The following is a 27,138-nucleotide window of genomic DNA, read 5'->3' as shown; positions in this document are numbered from 1 at the left end:
CAACACGGATATAGGAAAGGGCAGGAAAGATTTTGCAGTGACTGACAGATGCACACAGCATCGGGTGACCCCAAATCAAATGGTAACTTCCCAGCTGCAACTATGGCTCAGTGGAAAAAAACTCTGCTAGCCTTTTAAGCAGTGTCTGGGGATGCTGAATTTGAATTCCATCTCAACAGAGACTCAGAGAGAGCCACATCAATGCTACTAGCTCCCAAATGATTCTTCTATTATACATGAATAAATGGGAGACGCAGGGGAAAGAAAATACTCTTCTCTCTCCCTACAAAGATTGCCTGGGCACTCAGTCTCACTTGGGTGTATATTCTGAGTCACATTCAAGGGCCGCCCTCCTGCTTTTTCCACAACAAGGAGCCGTCATGGAATGCTTACCCCATAGGAAGCAGAGAGCGTGCAGGAAAATAATGAATAATGCCGTCTTCAGATGGAACTTGACCCACACAACAGTGGTGGAACTTTTTCCTTCACTCAAATTTGCCATCTCTTCAGAATAATAAAAGAAACTTTTTTTTTTTTTTTTTGCTTTACTCTCTTTCATAATCCCGTATTCTAACTTTTTAAGACTGTCAAAAAGCAGGTATTCAGCTAAAGAAAGATTTTCTATGGACGTTGCCCTGCCTCAGATTTAAAAAAAAAAAAAAAACAACTTCAGTTAGACAGAAGGAAGGCCTTATTGATCTTAAATGCAATTTTCCATTCAAAGGCTAGGCAAGAAGTGACTGAGAAGTAGTTTATTCTCACTTCCAAATTTTGATACGGCAACAATCTTCAGGAGAGTGAGAATGAAGTCTCTCTAGGGAACTGCTTGTTATTATTATCTCTATCACAAGCACGTTGAGTCACCTACTTGTGCAACCAGTTGAACAATATTTAGTAGGTGTTGGTTACACTCAGACACGGATCTCATCCCTAAGGCTGCATCAGTGGGAGAAGGCAAAGATCCCTGACGTCACACGATGTACATTCTGGTGGAAGTGTCATTAAGCACAGAACAAAGATAAGAGTCAGTCGATTGTAGAGAATATAGAAGGTGACGAGTGCTATGCAAAAAAATAAAAGAACAGGATCACGGAGTCAGGGACACCAAAGATAAGGAAGTTTGGGAAGGTGGCTGTAAATACTATATAAATTGGTGCTCACTCTGCAAATGCAGTTTCAGCTTGACAGGTACACACGGCTATGTTTAAAATGGATGACCAACAAGGACCTCCTGTATAGCACAGGGGACTCTGCTCAATATTCTGTAACAACCCAAATGGGAAAAGAATTTGAAAAAGAATAGACACATGTATAACTGAATCACTTTGCTGTACACTTGAAACGAATGGAACATTTTTAATCAAGTATGCTCCAATATACAATATGATGTTAAAAAAAAGAAAAGCCTTCTTGCATCCTCTCCCTTTCCACTCCAGTTGCCAAGCCGCAGGTTTTCCTAATGCTCTCCTGGGTCAGTCCGCTGAGGGTGGTGGTGGGAGAGTTTGACCCTGTCAATGCATAAAAGTGGGGAAGATTCCCACCTGCAATGTTGTCCATTTGAAGTGCAAGGTTTAATACAGTGTCTGATATATTGTAGGGACTCAAAAAATACTGCATTAAGGGATGGGTGAATGGATGGGTAGATAGATGGATGGATGGATGGATGGATGGATGAATGAATAACATTCATTCACAATAGCAATTTGGAGCAAATGACTTCTAGCTATGTCTTTCTTTTCAAAAAACACAGATTCTGAGTTTTATTTACTTTTTAGCTCTCTCTATATTAAGCTGGTTTCTTGGCCTCTAGAATGAGGTCTCAGCCCCTGATGGTCCCTCTGGGCTACCCTGATGAAGCCCTACTTCTCAGACAGCTCTTTTGGAAAAGGCGTCCCCGCTCCGTGGCATGGAGTTGGTGGACCGGGGGTTCAGCAGGGCTCAGAGGATGAACACGGCATTCTTTCAGAGTAAAGAGCTGTGTCTCAGACAGATTGGATTCCAAACATTCAGACACAATTGCTTTGCATGTAATGATAGGATTGAGGCTGGAGATCAGAGTCCACTTCTGAGTCAAGGACCCTCGAACTCCACGAGCTTCCCAGCCCGGCTGTGCAGTGTCAGCAAGTTCAAGTTTAAGAGAGCAGAAACTCAAGTACAAGGATGCTCAGTTCACAACTAGCTCCCATCACACAAGTTCTTTTCAAAATTACACTGGCTGTTTAGAAGAGTTAACTATGATCCTTTGTCCATAAGATGGACATCAATTAATAAATAAAATCAGCTAGTTTAAAATGAAATGTCTACTACCTAAAAATGGTATCTTTGTGGAGAAATGGGGCGTCTTCAGCACATGTGATCAGAGTTAAAATTGGTACCGTACCAGAGATGACAGGCAGCACCGACTCTCAGCATTTCAAATATACTTATCCTTCAACCTAATTATTCGAGCTCTATGTATGGGTCCTGTAAGAAATTCCTGAGATGGGCACAGAGGGCACAGAGATACACAAACTGGGATAATTTTTCCAGCGTTGCTTGTAAAAGCAAATGAACAGAAGCAATGGAAGAACAGTTTAGTAGAGTGTGACACATACATACAAAAAAGCTATTAGAAAGAATGAGGGACATCTAGGTGTCTTTCCTTAGAAAGATTTCTAAGAAAGATCTTTAAGAAGTTTCACGGCATAGATGATTAATTTCACAAATGAAGGGACTTCTCTGGTGGTCCAGTGGTGAAGAATCCGCCTTCCAAGGCAGGGAACACAGGTTCGATCCCTGGCTAGGGAACTAAGATCCATGCTGTCGTTTTTGTTCAGTCACTCAGTCGTGCCCAACTCGGTGTGATCCCATGGATTCTATCACGCCAGGCTTCCCTGTCCATCACGGGCTTCAGAGCAACTAAGCCGCTGCTCTGCAACTACTGATCCCAAGAACCACAGCTAGAGAGTCTGTGCACTGCAGTGAAAGATCCCGCAAGAAAATAAACTTCAAGTCATTAAACCTGAGGAATTCAGAAGTCCAAGTTCATTTTCCTGACACAACATATCTCATTAAAAGTACCTCGAAAACATCAAGTAGGTAGATAGATAGGTAGGTAGATAGATGTTGATACACTGATATATATGTATACCTCCAATGAAAAAGAAAACCAAACTCAAAGTCATTTTAATCATGATCATGAATATAATGCTCATTTTAACGAGAAATAGAAATTTTGTAGGTGATCCTTTCTGTCCAGTGAATATTGCAAAGCAATGTGGACTTAAACAGTTTTAAGGTCTTTGTGTTTATTCAGAAAGACGAGATGGATACCAACTGTTTGTTAAGTAAAGTCACCAAAAATGATAACAAGGCATAAATTTTCATGTAAAAAAAAAAAGAAAGAAAGATCCTGCATGATGCAACCAAGACCTGACACCGTCAAATAATAAATAAATGTGCTAAGTTGCTTCAGTCATGTCTGACTCTCTGCGACCCCATGGACTGTAGCCCACCAGGCTCCTCTGCCCATGGAACTCTTCAGGCAAGAAAAATGGAGCGGGCTGCCATGTCCTTCTCCAAATAAATAAATAAATATTTTTCTTTAAATTTCATATATGAAAACCAAATTAACCAGACAGCAACAAAAACCATCTCTTTATGCATGTGTGTGTATGCGCGCACACAGGTGCACATAGAGACATACACATAGGCATCTGTGGAGGTCTGACTATAAATACATGTGTATATACACGTCTGAAAATGCATACAAAAGGATCTGAAAAGGTACAAGTGGTAAATTCAGTTACAACTAGAGGAATGAGGTAGAAAAGGGAGGTGGGGGACTTCCAAATTTTACTCTCTGTGGATGTTTGCTGTTTGAATTGTCACAAGAATGGATTTGTGCAGGACTTTTATAATAAAATTTAAAAAAAAATTATACTGCTACACCGATGGCTCAATGGGTAAACAATCTGCCTGCAATGCAGGAGACACGGGTCAGGAAGATGCAGGTCAGATCCCCGGGTCAGGAAGATCCTCTGGAGGAAGAAAATGGACACCCACTCCAGTATCTGGCCTGGAAAATCCCATGGACAGAGGAGCCTGATGGGCTACAGTCCATGGGGTCACAAAGAGTCAGACACAACTGAGTGACTACCCTCTCATGGTACAACTACTAACACTACTATCTTTGTGGTCACCATGAAGAACTAGGGTTACATGTTCCTAAGGAATACTTTTCTAAATAGTGGTAAATTTCCCTGGCTAGGCCACAAAAACCTGCTTAAACACACTACCAACTAGGAATAGCCTCGATAAATAGGCTAAGTCGCTTCAGTCATGTCCGACTCTTTGCCAGACTATGGACGGTAGCTCACCAAGGCTCCTGTGTCCATGGGATTGTCCAGGCAAGAATACTGGAGTGGGTCGCCTAGGTATATACAGCCACAACAAAAACAAGAAGCACACGTATCTCTTGGTAGCCATACAGGGTTCCAGCAACTTAGGACCTCACCCGTGTTTATTACCTCGCTTCTTAGCAACCAGGTTTGCAGCTGACCCAGACAAAAATGAAAACAAAAGCCCCAGCCCCACCACCTCCTCAGGTGCCAGTGCTGCTGAGAAACAGACCAGTGAGCAGGAAATCTAACAATGCTGCTCTAGACTCTCAGGGCCAGCATCGGTTTGTAACCCCAGGAGGGACTGATTTGCACACCCCCACTTCCTAGGGGGAGAGGTGGTTTGTCTTGGTCCCAGGCTCAGCATATAGTTCAGGGAGATCTTTAGGACTTACAGAATGAGTTGCTTGTTTTCTGTTCCTGCTCAAACACCTCTTCCCTGCAGGCCCCCTTCCTCTCACTGTCTAGTTCCCGCCCTGGCTGCTAGCTGGTGTCCTCACAGAGGGCAAGCCTGCAGCAATGGACAAGCCTTCCCCACTGTGTTGATCTGCTCTGTGCCAGCCACCGGAGCTTCTTCCTCTGCCTCTACTGCATCGAGACTCTCTGTAAACTGTCCTGGATTTCAGCCTGCACCCCAAAGAAAGACCCAGAGAATCCCAGGGCTCGGAAAATAACCACATGGTCTGACCCTCTCCCGGCCAAGGGAAGACGAGGGAGCTCACTGTCATAGAAGTACCATGATGCCCATGGTGGATGTATTAACAGTATTCTAGCTCCCAGAAACATACAAGCTGGGTCTCTATTCAGGAAGTGCTGCCTGCAGGGTCTATTCAGAGGGCATGCAAAGTAACCACTCTATGGCTCAGTTCTTTTATCTGTAAAACTGTTAGTTGCTCAGTAGTGTCTGGCTATTTTGCAACTCCATGGACTATAGCCTGCCAGTCTCCTATATTTATGGGTTTTTCCAGGCAAGAATACTGGAATGGGTTGCCATTCCCTCCTCCAGGGGAATCTTCCCGACACAAGGGTCTGGGGTTGACTCTGGGTCTCCTACATTGCAGGTAGATTCTTTACCATCTGAGCCACCAGGGAAGCCTCTTATCTTTAATAGGGGGTTAATAATAGCCCCCTCACAGAACTACAATGATTCTCAGATTTTTTTCCTCCCTAATTCATGTAATAACTTTTATCACAATAAAAGTTTGAAAACAATGAAGGAGGTTGCATGAAATTAATGGATGAATTTTATTTTATTTTATTTTTTTGGTTCAAGTTAGTATATTTGCACACAGGCACAAACGCACACACACATACAAACTCACACACACCATCTGTTCTCATCATCATCTCATAAAGGAAAGGGCATTTTGTACCCAAAAGTAAGAAGGACAGATCCTCAAAATAAAGGACAGCCTTCCAAATGGATTAAATTTAGGTCTATTAAAAATTTCACTAAATTGCCCTTAATTTTCTCGTTTAGCTGCAGACTGCTGAAAATGTCATTACGGAATCAGATGAATGGGTGGATCCATTTGGGAACCACTGAGAAAATGAGTGTAAAGTGCTTCTTAGCAAGGGCATCAGCACCCCCAAAATCAACAATAAACGTTACTGATTAAGGGGATGATTGGAAATGATGAACAGTGAGAGACACAAGTTGGAATCACTAACCTCTTCACCCCCACAGACTCCCTGCAGTAGAACCAGCCAAACACCTTTCTCATTTCTGAGTTCCCTGAGCCGCAGAGCATTGTGCCTTCCACGTTGGAGAAGCTTAATAAAGGTCATATGGATTGGATTGTTGGTTTCACTTTCCCCAACGACACAAAGGTTGCAGCCTGCTCATTCAGGGCCACCTGAAATGACGGCTCTGATGGGGGGTTGGGCACTTCTTCTGGATCATATGGGGCTTCCCTGGGGGCTCAGATGGTAAAGAATCCACCTGCAAGGCAAGAGGCCTGGGTCTGATCCCTGGGTGGGGAAGATCCCCTGGAGAAGGGAATGGCTACCCACTCCAGTATTCTTGCCTGGAGAATCCCATGGACAGAGGAGCTTGGCGGGCCATGGTCCACAAAGAATCAGACAGAACTGAGTGACTAACACTTTCACTTTTTTTTTTTTTTTTTAACTTTCTGGCTCATATGAGGGCATGTGGTGTAGTGCAGAGGGTGGAATCCACCTCTTGGAGTCTCTCTTCTTGGGTGTGAAGTTCTAGTTCTCCGTCATTATTCTATGGATGCTATGAAATGTTGATGGAGTTATAAAAAGTTCAGTTGCATTCAAAGAGGTGAAAGAATAAATGTTGTCTCTCAGTCATGTCCAACTCTTTGCCATGGACTGTGGCCCACCAGGCTCCTCTGTCCATGGGACTCTCCAGGCAAGAATACTGAAGTGGGTGGCCATTCCCTTTTCCAGGGGATCTTCCCATCCTAGGGATTGAACTGGGGTATCCTGTATTGCAGGCAGATTCTTTACTGTCTGAGGCACCAGGGAAGCCTCATTCAAGGAGGGAATGAGGCTAATTTGACATTCCTAAATATGTTGTTAAGAAATAAACACAACACCTATAAGTTCTGAGGTTGGACCACTCATACAAACTAGTGACTATAATTATGACTTATTTTTCTACTCAGTCCCCAACCAACTGCTGAAAGAGGCATTCCTCTTTTTTACCAACCAAAACTTACACAAACAAGACCAACAATATCAACACTTTCATGGACTGACTAACTTCAGATGCAGTTGTTTTTGAGAATTTTTTTCAAATGACATGACATTCATACGAAAAGGTGTAGACGTCACCTTTCTGCCCTGGTCCTCTGTACACACATTTTATTTAGCCTTGCTAATGAATCAAATGAACACAAACTTTCACATTAGCCCTTGTCAACTAAATTCCTCAAGAGCTGAATCTCACAAAATGTCAGGTCAAGTTCTTGTACTATTTTTTGGAAACTGACTATGGTTAACACTTGTAATGAGATTGCTTATGGCCAGTGTAATAGATCTCTGTATCTATATAAACCTATATCTATCTATCTATCTGTCAATCCTTGTTTACTCTATCTGTCTATCTATCTCCTCACAAAACCCTGTAAAGTAGGTTTTACAGCTCCAATTTGCAGAAGAAGAAACTGAAGTTGCAAGAACTATACTCTTGTCTCTGTAATAAAGAATGAGCGATTGTGTTTTCACTAAGGTCTGTTGAATTAAAAAGGCAGAAAATATTCTTTCCATCACCATGCTATACCAGTAGTGGCAGAAATGCTATTTACAAAATCATCATTGCCATCATCATCATCATCTTATTTATCATTGTTTGCAATATCTAAACTTAGCAAGCACTTCTCCAAAGCATTATTCTTTGTCAATTCAGCCTCAAGATTTCCTCTTCCAGGAATCTCTCCTAGAGACCAGCTACCTAATTTTATAATGGGAATTTCCTAGATCTCTAGTCCCTACTTACTAGAGGGTGGGAGAAGTAAGTCCCGCCCCAGACTTCCCCGGTGGCTCAGTGGTAAAGAATCCATCTGCCAATGCAGGAGACACGGGTTCGATCCCTGGGTCAGGAAGATCCCCTGGAGGAGGGCATGGCAACCCACTCCAGTATTCTTGCCTGGAGAATCGCATGGACAGAGGGGCCTGGCGGACTACAGTCCATGGGGTCGCAAAGAGTTGGATGCAATTGAACATGCATACATGGAGAGAATGTTCTATCAGGGCAGCCAAGTGACACTGGGTCAGGAGTGTCCCCAGACATACCAGACAGAGCCCCCAGTTGAAAAAGACCCAGAGCAAGTGCATGCCTTAAGCGTCCAGAGGAGGTTTCCTGAAATGATCGGTTCCAGGAGGTGGTGCTGAGGGAGTGCAGAGTTTAGCACTTGAGAGGGTGGGAGTCTTGTTCCCGGTGCACAGGACAGAATGTAAGCGTGTGGGACAAGGGACTGTAGGCAGCAGGGACAAAAACGGCTAAGCGGTGATTTCTCCTAATGAACAAGTGGGCGGAGAGGTCTACTTTGGGAAGCCTCCACACCCCACCCACTCTCTGTGTTGCGACTTTCTGCAAAGCTGAAGGCAAACAAAGCCTGCAGAAGATTCTCCTTTTCCTGTGCAGTAAGCTTGGCTGCAAGGTCCTTTGACCCCACCGATGCGCAGAAAGATTTATCTTTATGTAACCAGAGTCACCCTCAAGCCTGTCCTACGAGAAATGATTTTGTCTCTAACATCTCAAGCTCTGGAATCATCCCTTTTGACCTTAACAGCACCACCCCCCCGCCCCGCCCCCGGCCCCGCCAAGGTCCTATCTTGGCACAAGGCAAGAACGTCCACAGGGATCCCCAGCAATATTGGCACAGCTTCAAAACCTGGTAATTTCTGGCGGTGAGCTAGGAAGGATGTAAAGATTGGAAACAGAACTAGGTTAGTCTGCAAAAAAGTCACGTTGCAAATGGACCAGATACGAGCTAGAAGAGCTTCTTGGTTCTCACGATCTCACTTCAATAGATACGTGTCTCTGGAATTTCAACTCTTAGTCCCCAGACTGCAATTCCTAATTATGGGAAACTCACACTCTTACAACCTCATCTGACCTTGTCACTCAGGTTTTTGTATTACATGGAGTCTGAGCTCCAGCCTAAGAACTCACAGTGAAGCTCAGCCTCTTGCCATATTCCACAATACATCTACTCACGGAAGGCACACTTGAGTTTAGCAGACATCAAGGCTGGGGATAGATATAAGGAAGAGAGAGAATAGGGGGAAACACGATTCTAGAAGGATCGGCATGAATCACCTTCTCGCAAATGACACTTGGCTATTCTGCCACCACCCACTCAATTAGACTCTCTTGGTCTCAGAGTTTCTAGGCCACACTGGTGGCCTATTTCCCCTTTCCCTTCCCACTGAGAGCCCAAGAGTAAGTTCCCATGCCCACCCCTTTGTCTCAAGTTTCCTTTCCCTTGAAGTGTTGACACCATTTGACCTGTGCCCTAGAAGGAATCACCTTCTCACTCAAGTTTGTGTCTGTGTGTGCTCAGTCACTCAGCTGTGCCTAACTCTTTGCGACCCTATGGACTGTAGCCTGCCAGGCTCCTCTGTCCATGGAATTTTCCAGGCAAGAATACTGGAGTGGGTTGCCATTTCCTCCTTCCAGAGGATCTTCCCAACCCAGGGATGGAACCCATATCTCTTGCCTCTCCTCCACTGGCAGGTGGATTCTTTACCACCAGCACCACCTGGGAAGCCCAAGTTTGCATCAAGCCATTTTTCTAAACCCAAACAAAACTCTGCAAAAGATGTCTTATTGTGCCCACTGTCAAAACAGGCATACATTTGTACTTGGTTTCAGATAGAACAATCTGACACTCTATCAGGGACAGTGACACGTTAAGAGGAAAACTACATATTTCCCTGGCTGGACCATACAGGTCTGTGGCAGAATTCTTACATGCTCCATAAACTTGAGATCTCCATCAGAATCAGCTTGTGCTTTGTTAGGTCTCTTAACTCTTGTATCCCGATTGCCATCACCCTGAATGACCTACTTACTACGGTACTCTTTGCGCGCGGGAGAAGGGTTTGCAGCATCGGTGGGAAACCACTGCATCACTCCCTCCAAGAATCCTCAGCTCCCCTGCAGCCCTCAGGAATGATCATGTACCTCAAATTGCTTTCTGCACGTCTCAGTATAAAGGTCCTGTCCTCCTGGCTGTTTCAATACCCCCCAAACAAAATGTTGTACATCCTGCTCTCTGCCTCTATGGACTTGCCTTTGCCTGTGGAAGCACCTTCCTCTTATTTACATAACCCTGAAACCCTAACATCTGCCCTTCATACCTCCCTCTGCAGCTTTGACTAGTCAATCCATCCCCACATTATATCACTCTTAGCTCTCCCATCTCTTGACTATAAAGTCTCTCCATTTTCCATTGCCCTGTCCCAGTGCATCCTATTATTCTGTGTGTGTGTGTGTGTGTGTGTGTGTGTGTGTGTGTGTGTATTAGTTGTTCAGTCATGTCTGACTCTTTGCGACCCCATGGACTATAGCCCATCTGATTCCTCTGTCCATGGGATTCTCCAAGCAAGAATACTGGTGCGGGTAGCCATTCCCTTCTCCAGGGGATCTTACCCACCCAGGGATCGAACCCAGGCCTTCAGCACTGCAGGCAGATTTTCTACCATCTGAGCCACCAGGGAAGCCCCTAGCCTAGACTAAAACCACAACAAACGAAACAACAACAAAAGCTATGCTCTCCTAACTGGTTCCTTTGCTCAGCCTCAGATCGTCCCAACTCACTCTACACTGATTTCACAGGAGAATTTTAAATATACAAAAGTGGGGTTTCCCTGTTTCGGCTTAGCGGTAAAGAATCCCCTGCCAATGCAGGAGAACCAGGTTCAATCCCTGGTCCGGGAAGATCCCACGTGCTACCATGGGGCAACTAAGCCAGTGCACGTTAACGACGAAAGCCTGCAAGGCCTAGAGCCCAAGAACCTCAAGGAGAGAAACCACAACCATGAGAAACGGGCACACCATGATCAGAGAGGAGCCCCTGCTTGCTGCAACTAGGGAAGAGCCTGAGGAGAAGCAGAGACCCATCGCAGACAAAGATGAAGAAGCAACTATTTAAGTAAATAAAGTTATAAAAAAGATACACAAAACAAGCACACCCATCTTCCACTCAAAAGACATCAGAGACCCTTCCCACTGCCAATGACACGATAGCAAACACTTTGACGAGGCTCTTCACCTCTCATCTGGAAACAGAACAGGCACTTTCTTGAATGTGCCTTCCTCCCCTCCGGATTCTGGTCACTGCATACCTAGTCTTGTAATTGCGTATGCCCAGCGCATATTAAAACCTCTCCAAATATATGTTCCTTGGCTGAAACTGCTTTAATGATATGAGTGTACAAATCCCAGAATACCCAGGGTGTAATTAAATAAATAAGCCCGGAATGAAACACGCATCTTTGTATGTTGTGCAATGTCGAGATGGAGATGAAAGCTCCTATGTGCGTTTCACTTTATTCTTCACAGGGGCAGAGCTGGGTACATACTGATAGTGCTGTTACCCGCAAGGATGCTGAAACCCAGAGGGGTTATGTAAGCTTCCTGCATATAAATGGGACAGCCAGGGTGGAAGCAAGTTCCTTGTCAGTTTACTGTCTGTCTCCTGCTTCCCCATCCTTTGCACCCTGGCACTCACCTAGTCCACGAGAACTTTATTTTCCCTCTTCATGTTGCAATCCCATCCCCTCAGAACAGCACCTGAACTACTGATGCAGAGGTCAAATCAATGAGAAAACGTGGGAATGACAAGTCCTCCTCTACTTGGACACCTCTGATTTCCATTGGATGCTCGCTAACTGATAGACTGATTGATGCATTCATTCATTCATCAGATACCTTTTTTTACCTTTTTATTTTGCATTGGGGTAGAGCCGATTAATAAGGTAGTGACAGTTTCAGGTGGCCAGTGGAGGGACTTAGCCATACATATAGATACATCCATTCTCCCCCAAACTCCCCTCCCATCCAGGCTGCCATATAACACTGAGCAGAGTCCCTGTGCCTCACAGTAGGTCCCTTTAGTTATCCGTTTTAAATACAGCAGTGTGGACACGTCCATCCCAAACTCCCTAACCATCCCTGCCCCCCCGGCCACCGTAAGATTGCTCTCTAAGTCTCATCAGGTATATCTTGAATGAATTCACTGTGCCAAGCACAGTTCTGGAGATACAAATGATCAGTAAACAGGAGATGGAATTTACATTCTAGATGAACCTGATATTTGGGGATCATCTGGATTTTTAAAAATTATGTTTTGCAACTCTGGGTCAGCATATGAATCAGCATTTTCTCAACTTTCTGCAACAAGTTAGAATACCAAAGTGAATTGGATTGTGAGGCTAATTGAAAACAATATTAATTATCCATACTCCCAACTCCAATATTTGGTATTCATCAAAATAGCCTCATTTTCTCACTGATTGGCTTTATAATAAATGTTTCACATTTGAATTTATAAAATTCATCTCCACCCTGCTCCCTTCATCTCTTTTACAAATGTAGTTTCATGTAGAATTTATTTGTAAATGGGTTTTTACTGGGGTAAAATTGTATATATATATACATACATACATATATACATTTGAGAACCTATGGTTTCCTGTGTGATACTAACACAGGTATGAGGCTCTGATTATAGGCTCTCCTATGGAAAAAAAAAAAAAGAATTAAAAGGCCCTGTTCTGAGGCCATAGAGTTTCATTTATCCGTTTACTGTCTTCTTGAGGGTGAAGTGGAGGATAATAAGAACAGGGGAGGCAGATCACCTGGTCCTGAATCTTGGGTCTTTTTTGTCCAGCTGGGTGACTTTTGGCAAGTTATTTATGCCTTCTGGGTCATGGGGTTTTCATTTACAAATAAAAAGGGTATGAACATATTTTTTTCACAATCTGGATAATATGAGTAACATAATATCTGCAATTTGCTTAGTGAAACCCTCGGCATCTAGCAAATGCACTATGCGTATTAGTGTCATAGCTATGATGATGGTGATGGTGCTGGTGATGGTGATATGGTTGTTAACTGTGAACACAGGAACTGTTGTTGTCATTCATCTCTCAGTCGTGTCCGATTCTTTGCGACCGCATGGACTGTAGCACACCAGGCTTCCCTGTCCTTCACTGTCTCCTGGAGTTTGCTCCAATTCATGTCCATGGAGTCAGTGACACCAACCACCCATCTCATCCTCTATTGCCCCCTTCTCCTCCTGCCCTCAATCTTGTCCAGCACTAGAGTCTTACCCAGTGAGTTGGCTCTTCATGTCGGGTGACCAATGCAATTGGCTTCTGTTGAAAAGACAACCCCATTCTCGTTGGCTGGAAAGAAAGAGGGCCATCCTCTTCCTCGTTTCCAGGCGAACCCTTTGCTAGTTCACTGTCCTGCCCTTCTCTCTTAACTCGAGTTTCCAGCTAAGGAAGCAATTGGAAGCCCTGTCACCATCGGATTCCCCCCAGCTTTCCCACCTCATATCTGGGCCACAGACATCTCTAGGAGCCTCTCTCCTGCATCACACAGGAGCTGACACCACTGTTCTGCTGGGGAACTCTGGGGGACGTTAATATTTTATGACCTCTTTAGTGAAACACCGAACCCCAGGGTGCAGATACTTCCTCTAATTCAGATTCTCAGCAGGCTTCCACCCTCCCTTTCTCCATGCCCGCCTCTCACCATCCAAGCCATTCCAAGATTTTTTTTCCCCCCACGCATAGCCACTGTCCTGTCAAGGGCCACACAATTCCAAGAAATGTCATAAAAAGAAAATAAGAGCAAAGTTAAGAATTATTGAGCTTTTACTGTGTGCTGGGTGCTATGCCAAGTATTTTACATTGGTTATCACATTTTCTTGTCTTCCCAGAAACCCAACCAGAAAGGTAGTCTGACCCCTCCCATTTGAAAGGCAAGGAGACTGAGAGTGGGGGAAGACAAATAACCCTTCTCATCCACACACTCAGGCCCTAACTCGGGTCGGTGTGATTTCTTTGGCTCTGATATTATACTTTATTGCATAATTCATTCCTGAAAATGGATTTTAAATCAACATGTCTGAAAGTGGAACAATTGATAGAAGAGTCCTCTGAGAGGTAGGTCTCGCCCCATAAATTAAATGGGATTGCAAAATTCCAAACTATGGTGGAGGCAGACGCTGCCTCCCTCAAGTTCCTGTGAGGATTGTAAACTACCCACAGGGTCTCCCTGTTGTCATGGAAACCCTGGACCAGGGTAGCAAAGCTCAAGCTTTGACCCAATGCCCAACGGAGGTCTGGGTGCGTGTGCTTCTCCTTACCATCCACAGAGCTTGAGTAAAATGGATCTCAGCCAGCAAACATCCTCGGGATTCGATTTTGATTTTCTGGTCAAACAAACAACCAGACACAACAGCTAATCTACTGCTCATTCCATTGGGACTGCATCCCCCAGATTTAGAAATCCAGCTAGGAAAGAATATTTTGAAAAGCAGGAAAAAAAAGACACTTATGAAATGAGGGGGTGGGGATAGAATAAGATATACATGCATATTTATATAGTATGATCCCACAAATGTAGTCAATTTAGGTCTACAATTTACATTCTCAATTTCCAAGTGTATCTCCTTCTAGATTGAAATCTATATGGAGACTACTAGTGACTTTTATCACTTTTTTTGTTGCTAATCTGTATTAACTGCAGCCATAAAATTAAAAGACGCTTGTTCCTTGGCAGGTAAACTATGACAAACCTAGACAGTGTATTAAAAGCAAAGACATCACTTTGCCAGGAAAGGTCCACATAATCAAAGCCATGGTTTTTCCAGTAGTCAGGTATGGATGAGAGCTGGACCATAAAGAAGGCTAACCACTGAAGAATTGACACTTTTGAATTGTGATCCTGGAAAAGATTCTTGAGAGTACCTTGGATGGCAAGGAGATCAAACCAGTCAACCCTAAAGGAAATTCATCTGAATATTCACTGGAAGGACTGATGCTGAACCCGAAGCTCCAATACTTTGGCCACCTGATGGGAAGAGCCAACTCATTGGAAAAGAGCCTGATGCTGGGAAAGATTGAGGGCAAGAGGAAAAGGGGGCAACAGAGGATGAGATGGTTGGATGGCATCACTAACTCAATGGACATGAATTTGAGCAAACTCCGGGAGTTGGTGATGGACAGGGAAGCCTGGCGTGCTGCAGTCCATGGGGTCGCAAAGAATCAGACACCACTTAGTGACTGAACAACCATTAGCCATGTTTTCTCTAATGATCATGGAGCAGCCTTTTTAATAAGGAAAAGAGAGGTTTCCACTTCTCCTTTTGTTTCCTCTTTTTCAGTGGCCCAGGTCGCAGAGTGAAAACACCACCTCCCCCATCACAGGCCTGGTCAGAATCTCACCAAGCCTTGAGGAAGAACGGAGATGTGATCTACCAGGAAAAAGTTGGACGTTCTCACTCTCCTGGCCCATCAGAGACAGTTTGATAGTGACTCTAGAAAGAGGCAAAGAGCCCTCATGCGCAGCTCCTGAGCACTGCCGCTCCCCATGGAAGCCTAATTATAGTCACCAAAGAAGGTTCTTTCCCGTCTCTCCAGGTCTTCTGCGACAGCTCATCATTCCGGTGGCACTTTTGTGGGGAGAACCTCATTTCTATTTTTGTGATGACTGCTTGTCTTTACCAGCTCTTTGTACATAGATCAAGACATTAGGATAACCTGCACTTTCCCCAGGCAAATGAGAATTACTAATTTTCTCTCTCTATTAAGGGCTGTGCCACCTCCATCTGCTTCATCAATATTTATTTCACAGGCTAAGACCACAAGGATCCTGGTACGAGGTTAACCAGTTCGGCACCATGCGGCTTCCCGCTCCTCACGCCCATTTATTGCCTGTGCCCATTTTCAACAAAGAAAGGAGTCATGCAGCTTTACCCTGACCTGTGGAAGCAGGATCTTCTTTCAAGTATGAAACCCAAAGTCCCACCCCGCTATTTTGAGTACATTCACGAGATGACTTTTCTGTAAGAGAAGGAAGTGAAGTCAGAGCTCAGCCCTTTGGAATCCTATAAAAGCCACATGATGTTTGTGTAACAATGAGGGTGGAAGAATTTGAAAGTTATATCATGTCACCCTTAGCCAACAATCACATCTGATAATACTGATGCTGATTAAAAATATCACTTAATATTAGAGGTTCCTCCTTGTTAAGCAGTCTAAAAACCGATTTGCATACATGATTTTACTTAATCCTCACGCTAAAGTTTTTATTCATGCACCCAGTCATTCATTCCTTATTTAATTCATTTATAAATATTTATAGACTGGTAAATTATGTTCTTAGCTTTGTGAGATGTCCCCAGTATACAGTGATTAGACACATAAACAAGCAAGCAAACAAACAAAACTCAATCTATTTACTCTGATGAAACTTAAAGTCTACCAGAAGAGAGAGATTTCCAAAATCAATTCAATCAGTTTTTTATAAAACAAATGTCCCAGCAATTTTGTTCCTGAGCACTTATTCTGGAGAAAGGAAACTTATGTTCACACAAAAATCCTTCTGTGAAGTTCTATTTATAATAGCTAACAATAGGAATCCATTCAGATATTCTTCAACAGATGACCAGCTAAAGAAACAGTAGTCCACTCCATGGAATACTACTCAGCAATGAAAATGAACAAAGGATTGATATACATGACAACAGCTTGGATGAATCTTCAAAGAATTATATTGGGTTAAAAAAATCAACTCCAAAAGGTTAGTTATTAGTATATGGTTCCATGTTTGAAATGACTAAAATTTAAAGATGAAGAACAGATCAATCAATGGCTGTCAGCTGTTAGAACTGGGGGAGGGCAGGTGTGGTTATAAAAGGACAAGAGAAAGAATCCTGAACTGACAGAATTTTCCTGGACGTTGACTATGGTGATGAGCCCATAAATCCACACTTGTGATAAAACTGCATGGAATGAAATACACCTCCCCCTGCAAACACATACACACGCCAATTAATGTAAGTAAAACTGGGGAGAGCTGAAATAAGATCAGCAGGTCATATCAATGCCAACATCTTGGTTGTGGTATTGAATCATAATTCTGTCCAGCGTTACCTTTGGGGAAAACTGGGTAAAAAGTACATGGGATCTCTCGGCATTATTTCTTACAGCTATACGTGACTCGACAGTGATCTCAATAAACATTTCCATTAAAAATACATTACACAGTGAATGTGATAAAGGCCAGTTGCGGTCATTGCTATAACAGAAAAGAACAGGGCTTTCACATTTTTAGAAAGGGAATTAACTATACATAGCGGGTGCTGGATTTAGACTAAGGGTGAGAGAAGGCTTTTTTTTTTTTTTTTTGGAAGAGGTGGCATTTCATTGGGTGATGGAGAGATGCAGAGTTGGTGAGGAGAAAGGTGGGTGGTGAAGAGTTCTAGGAAAGGAAACACAGTGTGACAGGGCTGGAGAAGGGGCCAGCTTGCTCGGGGAGCAGAACTAGGAGCACAGTGGAAAGAGGGGGTCCAGTCCCCGGAGGCCGTTACCCAAGAAGAGGGGGCCACAGTGGAGCAACTGACCTAATTCTGTATAAGAGCTATAATTCTACCCTTTCTTCTGTTGCCAGAAAAAGAGGTTCAGTCTATGTGAGGTCCTACATCTAGGCAGCATCAGACCTAGGAATCAACATCAAAGCTATACCAAGTCCACTGTCTCCCCCTAAAAAAAAAAAAATGACCTTTAAATCCACCCTTGCTGTTCAACCCAGCAACGCCACTCCATAGGGATTTACCCAAGAGAATTAAAAATGTACATTCATAGAAAGGCCTGGACACAAATGCATACAGCAACTCTCATCATCGGCAAAAACTGGAAAGAACCCAAAGATCCTTCAGCTGTTGAATCAACAAGCCTATCTGCATCCACTCTAGAGTAATGCTCAGAACAAACAGGGAAGCAGAGACCATTGGTGGACACCACTTCACGGATAAATCTCAAGTTCACTCTATAGAAAGAAAGAAGTTGGACTCCACAGCTGTCTACTTAGGACTCTATTTATAGGGTGTTCTAGAAAAAGCAAACCAGAAGGACAGGGAAAAGATCGGTGACTGTCAGGGTTGGGACTGGGAACTGGCTACAGACAGACCCCGGGGAAGTTTTCTGGGATGATGGGTATGTTTGCTCTCCTGACGCTGGTGCTGGTGATACTGTTGTTTGTTGAAACCTGTGTTCTGTATGCTGAAAAAGTCAAGCTTTACTCCATGTAAATTATATCTTGGGGACTTCCCTGGTGGTCCAGCCATTAAGAATCTGCCTTCCAATGCAAGGGACCTGGGTTTGATCCCTGGTTGGAGAACTAAGATCCCATAGGCCTTGGGGCAGCTAAGTCCATGCACTGCAACAAGGGAACCCACAGCCCCCAGTGAAGAGCCTACGGCACAAGCGAGGATCCCATGTGCTGCAAGTAGGACCCAACACAGTCAGATAAATGCTAAAAATAATTACACCTTGATAAACCTGACTTTGATCGAATGTGTGAGATAAGCAGACATAGCTTAAATCCAGGGAAGAGTCCTCTTCTCACGTCTAGAAGAGGTAACCTTCTAGACAATTTCTAAATAAATCTAAATTTCTGGGTAACCTCAGGAGGCAGTGAGAGGAATAAGAAACTTAGTTTCAGGAGATGTAATGAAGAAAAACAGAATGAGGATACCACTTCCTGCCGGGTGGGACAGGGAAAACCCACTCTAACCATTCTTAGGACCCGGAGACGGAGCAGAGAGGGTCTATTCTGCAAGGCAGAACACTCAAGCCTAAGAAGTCACTGGTTTTGCCCAGCTGGGAAGATGACCTCAATTCTCTGAAACGTGACTCTGCTCACTTCACAAGGATGGCCAGGATGCATGCAATGGAAGGAAAGCTAAACCAAGTCAAAGTACGTGTTTTGATTTTCTTCATCTTTGAAGAGAACCAAAACTTGGTGCTCTGTGGCCAAAGTAAACAAAACACAGGGCTGGGATTCAAGTCCTGCTCTGAGTATAGTAAGTCTACTATGGAGGGAACCACACGCCTTCAAACAGCTGACCCAGGGCCAGAACACACCCCGGCGTCTGCTCATCCGGCCCGTTTGCTGTCATGGACCTGCTCTCAGTTAGCCCCTGGGTTTCTCGAAGTACCTCTCCCTTGGGGACCATCACAAGCCAATGATCAATTTCCCTTTCAGCTGCATGAGTCACTGGGAGCTGGCTTTGAGACAAGGGTAGGTTTGGCCATTTCTGGAAGTTGTCTTTCCTCCTGGGGTTCTACCTTCGAGAAAGCTGAACTCTGAGCCATCTCTAGGGAAGAACTGGTTCAGGTCAGGCACTATTAGGGTGAGCGGGCAAGCTACATCCTGTCTGGCCTGTTAGCTAAGCCAACACACCTAATCACAGTCAGTTTGACTCTTTCAACCCGCCTCGATGCCAGACCGCCCCTCTTCACTCTTCCCCAAACCCTTTATTTTTATTTCTGAGTGTTGTCCTTATCAGAACAGATATTCATCAAGCCTTCCATCATCTATTCTTAACTGCCCTTGTTCCCCAAAGTCCGTAGACACCCTCGGGCAGGGCTGGGGATCTTGGTGACTGCAACATGAGCCCTTGACTCAGGCCTCAGTGTGACAAGAACTCAGTAAATGCCTACTGAATAAAGGAATCAACAGAAAGCTCGGTGCACGCACGGAGAAATGAATTCACGAACCAACCCCCAAAGAGACCACCTGGTGAAAAGCAGAAAATATCATTAACTGAAAACAAGACATTTTTGAGAAATCGGCATTTCAGCTTTACCAAAGAGACATTGTAGCACTTGGCCCAAGTGGCATGTTCTATACAGAGAAAATGCGGCACTTATTTCTATTACTTTGAGGTTTGCTCTGTAAGTTAAGAAAGGTTAGATGCTCAGCACAGGGTCCCCCACAGCTAAAGATCCATGTTTTTTAAAAAAAGAGAGACAGAAAGAGAAAAAGAAAACAAACAAAAAAATTTTTCAAAAAGAGTTACCAGAAACCTATGCCACTTTTATAATCTAAGAAAATAAGCCTTCTAATCATCTCTCATCAGTATTTACATTTTAAAATCCAGCTCCTAAGAGAACTACAACTGAGTGTCTTCTTAAAGAAATACACAAACAAAAAACCCAAGAAGAAAGCAATTAAACAAGGAAACTAACTGTTTTCGTTCTCTAACACCAATGAGAATAATTCCCTTTCGATGAGATAAATTTAGTCTGAGAGCAAGACAGCCTTAACCCAGCTGCATAATTCATTGGCCGCTTTAATCTTCAGGATGAATATTAGTGTACATTTCAGGTTTTATTGCATTTTTTAAACAAATGATATTTTAAGTTCAAAGTGAATATATCAAGAGCTGGCAATTTGTCATAGGTTTTTCCCTAAAAAGGAAATCAAACTAAAATCCCTTTAGACCTTCTGATGTCAATTGGAGACTTGAGAACAAGCTGAGTACAGAAAATGTTAGGACAGGAAGGCAGACAAACAAGTCAACACAGTGAAGACAGATTCAACAGACAGTCATGATCAACTTTTAATGAGCTGCAAAAGTATGGATGAAACCACTACCACGTTTTTGATTGGCTACACTCCAATATAAAATAAAAAGTTTTTTTTTTAAAGGAAAAAAAACGTATGGATGAACTTCCTTCCAAGGATATGCTAATTAATACAGGACACATCTACATGACGCAAAGGAATATATTTAGTCAATCACTGAAACAGTTTGCCTTCAAAATGTCCAACACCTCATGTAAATGTCAAATATATATAGGAGTCTTTAGGCAGATATTTTGATCTTGGGCAAATTTAAGGCTTAGTTGTCTAGAGACAGAGATTTAATCTGTCTTTAAGTATTAATTTGGAATCTTTGTCTATTTAGCTGGTATATTTGCATATTTAGTCAAAGGGTGTGAAGACAGGCATACCTTCACAACAGGGCGTTGATTGAACCAGTATACCAAAAATTCCTACATCAATCAGCTCCAACTTAAAACCATGTGCTTTTACCGTAGGGCTTCCCTTGTGGCTCAGCTGGTAAAAAATCCACCTGCAATGCGGGAGACCTGGGTTCCATTCCCTGGATGGGAAGATCCCCTGGAGAAGGGAAAGGTTACCCACTCCAGTATTCTAGCCTGGAGAATTCCATGGACTGTATAGTCCATGGGGTCAAAAAGAGTTGGGCATGATTGAGTGACTTTCACTTATTCACTTTAGAAATCTATCAGAACCAAACACCTCTTAATACACTAAGGAATCTTTTTAGCTACCTACATGATGAGTTGCGTGACAGCTAAGTCTTACGTTAATCTGTGTTGACCACCAATAAGGAACTGGCAGAGAATTTTTGCTTCTTCGTCACTGAAATCTTCACCTCCATTTTAATCACGGTTCTTTTCTATCATCTTCTTCTCCTAGCAGTTTACTTCCTTTCCCCCCCAAGTTAGGCTTCCCTGGTGGCTCAGAGAGTAAAGAGTTTGCTTGCAAGGAAGGAGACCTGTGTTCAATCCCTGGGCCAGGAGGATCCTCTGGAGAAGTGAATGGCCACCCCTTCCAGTATTCTTGACTGGAGAATTCCACGGACAGAGGAACTGGGCGAGTTATAGTCCATGGGATGGCAAAGAGTCAGACAGGACTGAGCGATTAACATGTTCACTTTCCCTTAAGTGGGACATCTTCTTTTGAAATATAAATGGTTCTAGAAGAAGAACAGCGGCAAAGGATTCTCGGACTCTAAGAGGGGGTGGTTTTGATCTTAACTAATACCAATTTCATCTGAACTCATGCTCCTATCTACTATGTAATGGATTCCACATCCTTGTGTGAATTTGATATCTTGACTCTTCTTTGGCTAATAAAGTCTGAAGACTATCATTTTTGGATGGTTCCCAGTCTGGCAGACCATTCTCAAGCTTCTTGGGTGTGGAAGGGACCCTGGTGTCATGGTTAAGAACTAATGATCTCCCAGATTCAAACATTTCTATTTTCATGACCATCCAGATTATGTTGGTTACAACAGCCACCAGCTGTATCGACTATTATGGCCTGTTCCTAACGGTTTAGCCTTCAATTAGCCTTCATCCATAGAACAGCATCCTTCTGGTGGCTCAGAGGTTTCATTATCCCACCCAGGGAAGGGGAAGCTTTCAGGAGAGATTTCTGAAAGGAGGGACCATCAGAGAGCAAACCAGTAGGGATTGTCTCTGAGTAACTATATATGCATTGCAGTTGAATATCATCATATTTTGCTTCTTAATAATCCATCCTCATCTTTGTTAATAACCAACAGATACCATTCCTCAGGATGAATAACTTGCAAAAAAAAATCATTAAATAAAAGTCAGTTAATTGCATTTCTTAAGAAATCCAACTTTTTAATGTTTCTTCTGAGAGCAGAGCCGTAGTATAGTCAAAGGATCAATTATCTTTTTCTTTTCTCCTTTAAAAAAAAAATTTGCAGAATACAACATTTTCTTTCCTTAAAGGGCTGCAGACACATTCCCATTTCTTTCCATAAGAATAACTTGAAAAGGATGCAAAGTTATACAATCGACAATTCACTGCACACAGGCTGCTTTTGATTATATTGCCTCACAAACTAGATACTTTGCTGGGAAGCATAAAAACTGTTTATCACTAAACATTTGAGATTCCACTCAGATAATTTACACATAATTAGACAGAAGCCCACACTTCCAAGCGGCGGCATTACCTCCTCTTTCACAGACTATTCTTTAAGAACATTTTTGGTAGCATAATGAGTATTTTATGAGGATTTGTAATCAGTCTCAACGTAGGTGGGAACAAAGGTGAATTACTCCTCAACACGATCAAATCATTACATAACTCAGTGTGGAATAATGATGAGCTGAGGCTGGCAGAGGTAACCTGCCATGTATTTGGAGGTATTAGTAAATTCCAGTCTTTTCCAGAGGCATAAAATCAATTAAGTGATCCCTTGCGTGTTCAGTCACTTCAGTCATGTCCGATTCTTTGCAACCCTATGGACTGTAGCCCCGCCAGGCTCCTCTGTCCATGGGGATTATCCAGGCAAGAATGCTGCAGTGGGCTGCCATGCTCTCCTCCAGGGGACCTTCCCCACCCAGGGATTGAACCCGGTTCTCCTGCCTTGTAGGCAGATTCTTTACCGCTGAGCCACTGGGGAACCCCAAGTGATTCTTTAGGAAGCAGAAAAAAATTTTTAAAAAAGGAGTCAGCCAAGGAGAGATACCTCCTACTTAGACTTCCCTACTCTTTGCTCTTCATCAGGGAAGGAGGGTAAAAAAAAAAAAAATCAGAATATTGAGAAGGGAAATAAAGTTAATGGTATTTTCTAGTCACAGAGTCTCTCTTAGTCCTCACCGATGCTAAGCTCTTTTGTGGCCTAGTACTGTATTTTTCAGACATCTTCTGTCCTAAGACATGATCAAATCTTTGGTAGGAAAAACAGAGCCAACTGCCTCCAAACCGACTAACCATCACTCAAACATAAACAGTCACCAGGGAGATAAGAAACAGTAGGAGGATGGGGGACGGGATCATCAATTCATTTTAATATAAAGACCGAAGCTGGAGATAGCTCGATCTCTGAATATTGCATCACTCTGCCGTCACACTTAAGAGGTGGCGCTGTGTCTTCCAGGGGTATTGTCACCTTTCATGGTCTCTCTGGGCTTCCCAGGTGGTTCAGTGGTAAAGAATCCACCTGCCAATGCAGGAGACACAGGAGACACGTGTTCGATCCCTGGGTCAGGAAGATCCCCTGGAGAAGGAAATGGCAACTCACTCCAGTATTTCTGTCTGGAAATTCCCATGGACAGGGAAGCCTGGTGGGCTACAGTCCATGGGGTCGCAAAGAGTCAGACATGACTGAGCGACTGAACATATTCACACGGACTTGCATCTGCAAAGCTGAGTTGTCGGGTTTCCGTTTGTGGGCAAAGAATTATGTTTTGATTTCTCTTTTCGTTGCCTTGAAAAAGAGAGGGTCTGTATCATGTGTTTATGCATGAAATTTAAGCAGTTTATAATCTCAGCTATATCCAGTTTGTACCATGACACAGCTGTGGATTTACTTCCCCCAGATTATTTACCAGGAGCGTCATCAAGGCCAAGTCTGTAGCAATCCCTGGAGCTGATGTTGATTCTCGGCTTCTGAACCAACGAGACAGCATTCTCTGAGGACTCACCCAGCTCTAAACTAGGCAACGTGGAAAGATACAGCCTCAGGATGGTCCCTTTGAGGCTGGAGACAGATAAATAGATTGGGATGCTGGTGGCATAAACAATCAAGACAATGTCTATTAATTTTATAACTACTGTCTTGGGAGACAGTGTGTCCAGAACTCCAACTGTGTCAGCGAAGCTCAACATTTGTACAAATTCAGCAGGCTTTCCAGATCGGGTTCTCCCTCACTCAAGAAAGCCACAAATTAAAAGCGAAATCCAAAATAATAACTTCCATGCAGTTATGGAAGTGAACGTGTGCGAGTATGTCAAAAACGTACTTATAAGAACATCTGTGCTACACTTGTTTATGTTAATGCCTGCAAATAATGGTTCCCAATAAAAAATCTGATGAATAAATGAAAGATAAAGAATCAGAAGCAACGTACACGTCTAAAACAGGGAAATGGCTAAGTACGGGGTAAACTGTTTGTATATCTGAAAATTATGTAGCCATTTGAAATCAAGTTTTAAGGAACATTTAACGGTATGCATGGGAAAGAACTAGGGCACAATGCGATTTGGGGACAGGTCAGTGATGGATTGTGTCATTTCAGTTGTGTGTCTGTTTCCTTCCTTCCGTCCTTCCCTCCCCTGGTCCTCTTTCCCTCCCCACTTTCCCTCCTCTCCCTCCCTCCCTTCCTTCCGTCCTCTGTCCATCTGTCCATCCATTCATCTATCTATCCATCCATCCGAGGTATAAGTCTAAGTACACTGGTTAATAGAAATCCAGAGTTCTACCTGCTCACCAGCATTGCTTTCCCTGCCCGCTTCACTCTTCCTGGACAACTTACGCAGATTCTTGAGCTTCTTGAAATAGATTAGAAGCCAATGATCTCATACAACCCTCCATATCTAGACCATAAGGAAACTCAGTCCCATATAGAAGCTGGGATTCACTTCACGTTAGTGTCAGTACCAAGTTCAGAACACAAAGGTCCCTAATTCTCAGGCATTAGCACGTGTTTGCATCCTCTGAGCTGAGGAAGAAAATCAGTTTCTTAAGAGAACAGAGTAGTGTGTGTCTCTGCATGTGTGTGTGTGTATGTATACATTGTAGTTGGATTAATTGTGTGTCCCTGAGCTAGACAGTTAAGTTTTCTGAATTTCAGTTTCCTCAACTGTAAAATGGGGACCAAAAAAATCACACCTTCTTTTAAGAGGTTGTTGTGAAGATGAAATGACTTAATATAAGTAGAGTTTATAATATTATAGTACCTGGAACATAGTAAGTCCTCAACAAACATTAGTTAATTTTATATTATTTTTCAATGTCATTTCTATCTGAAAGGCTGCTTACATCTATTGGATAGACAATGATGGTATCAGCAAAGGTCTCAATTGGTTTCCGGAATTTCATAAAGCCACTGGGAAAATTCCACACTTGGCGTTTTTTCCAGTGCCTTGTGTCATTTCAGATATTTAAGTGCTGAGCTTTAGTTAGCGGAGAGGAGGATCCATCCAGTGCTCAGAAACATTCCTTGGAGATTTAATCAAAAGTATGATGGACTTAAGTAATACTACAGAAAAACAGAAACAATCGATGACATACTGAGGGAATTACATAATACAGTTATGTACGGCAGATAATGAAATTAGGCAGTCGCAAAGAAAGAGAGAGAGAAAGCAAATGTGACGCTGGGAAATATAAACAGTTTTACGAACAAGACAATGAAATGGATGTGGCAAAAGCCTTCTGAGGCATCTGTGCCCCCAGTGATGGGGGAGTTTTGACAAGACAACCAATATCCTGTATTGAGAGAGAATGCTCACCGTGCATCAGAACCAAGCCTCACAAGTCGCAAAGCAATTTCTCTTACACTGTCTCACTCTTCCTCATGAAAATCCTGGAAGGATAAGTGCCTCCCTTTCAGTATCTCAGCTGAGGAAACCAAGGAAGAAAGAGGTGAGGCACCTGGCTCTAGGTCACCAGGCTTCCCCAAGGGGGAGCTGGGGTTTGTCCTTCCGTCAAGGCCAAATCTCCGAGACTGTTGAGGCACCCGAGGACACCTCAGATGGACCCATTCTTGTTCAGAATGTCTGCAAGTGGAATGCTTAGAGAGGAGACCTCACCAAAGCCATCATTCAGATTATCAGTCTAACCTGAGGGCTGGGCGGGGTATTTGGAACTAGTTACACAAAGACGGAAGTAGTGACAGATTTCCTCTTCGTGGGCTCTAAAATCACTGTGGATGGTGACCGCAGCCATGAAATCAGAAGACACTTGCTTTTTGGCATGAAAGCTATGACAAACCCAGACAGTGTGTTGAAAAGCAGAGACGTGATTCTGCTGACAAAGGTCCGTATAGTCAGGGCTATGGTCTTCCCAATGGTTATGTACGGTTGTGAGAGCTGGACCATAAAGAAGGCTGAGCACCAAAGAATTGATGCCTTCGAACTGTGGTGCTGGAGAAGACTCCTGAGAGTCCCTTGGACAGCAAGGTGATCAAACGAGTCAATCTTCAGGGAAATCAACCCTGAATACTCATTGGAAAGACTGATGCTGAAGCTGAAACTCCACTATTTCGGTCATCTGATGTGAACAGCTGACTCATTGGAAAAGTCCCTGATGCTGGGAAAGACTGAAGACAGAAGGAGAAGAGGGCATCAGAGGATGAGATGGCTGGATGGCATCATCAATGCAATGGACATGAGCTTGGGCAAACTTCGAGAGATGGTGAGGGACAGAGAGGCCTGGAGTGCTGCAGTCCATGGGGTCACAGAGTCGGACATGACCGGGCACCTGAACAATAACCCAAAGATGCAACAAAGAGTGGGGTCTCCATCAGCATCACAGTCTGGGGTCACTGATGAGGGTAAATGGGGAGGGGAAGGAAGGAAGGACGGAATGGAGGGAAGGAGGGAAGAAGGGGGAAGGAAAGAGGGAGGGAAGGAAGAAAGAAAAGAAAAACAAGAGCTAGACCACAGCCCATGCATCCCCCATGTTTG

At 43.5% G+C, this 27,138-nt stretch overlaps 1 protein-coding gene across 13 annotated transcripts in view; it reads right to left on the bottom strand.

Moving 5' to 3' along the window:
* RBFOX1 (RNA binding fox-1 homolog 1) overlaps nucleotides 1-27,138 on the bottom strand; it is a 1,671,014-nt gene that overhangs the window by 439,693 nt on the left and 1,204,183 nt on the right. The window lies entirely within an intron of this gene.

Source organism: Cervus elaphus, chromosome 10 (assembly GCF_910594005.1).
Source record: "Cervus elaphus chromosome 10, mCerEla1.1, whole genome shotgun sequence".
Taxonomy (NCBI): Eukaryota; Metazoa; Chordata; class Mammalia; order Artiodactyla; family Cervidae; genus Cervus; species Cervus elaphus.
Note: the sequence above shows the minus strand (reverse complement) of the source record. Positions and strands in the feature narration are given on the sequence as shown.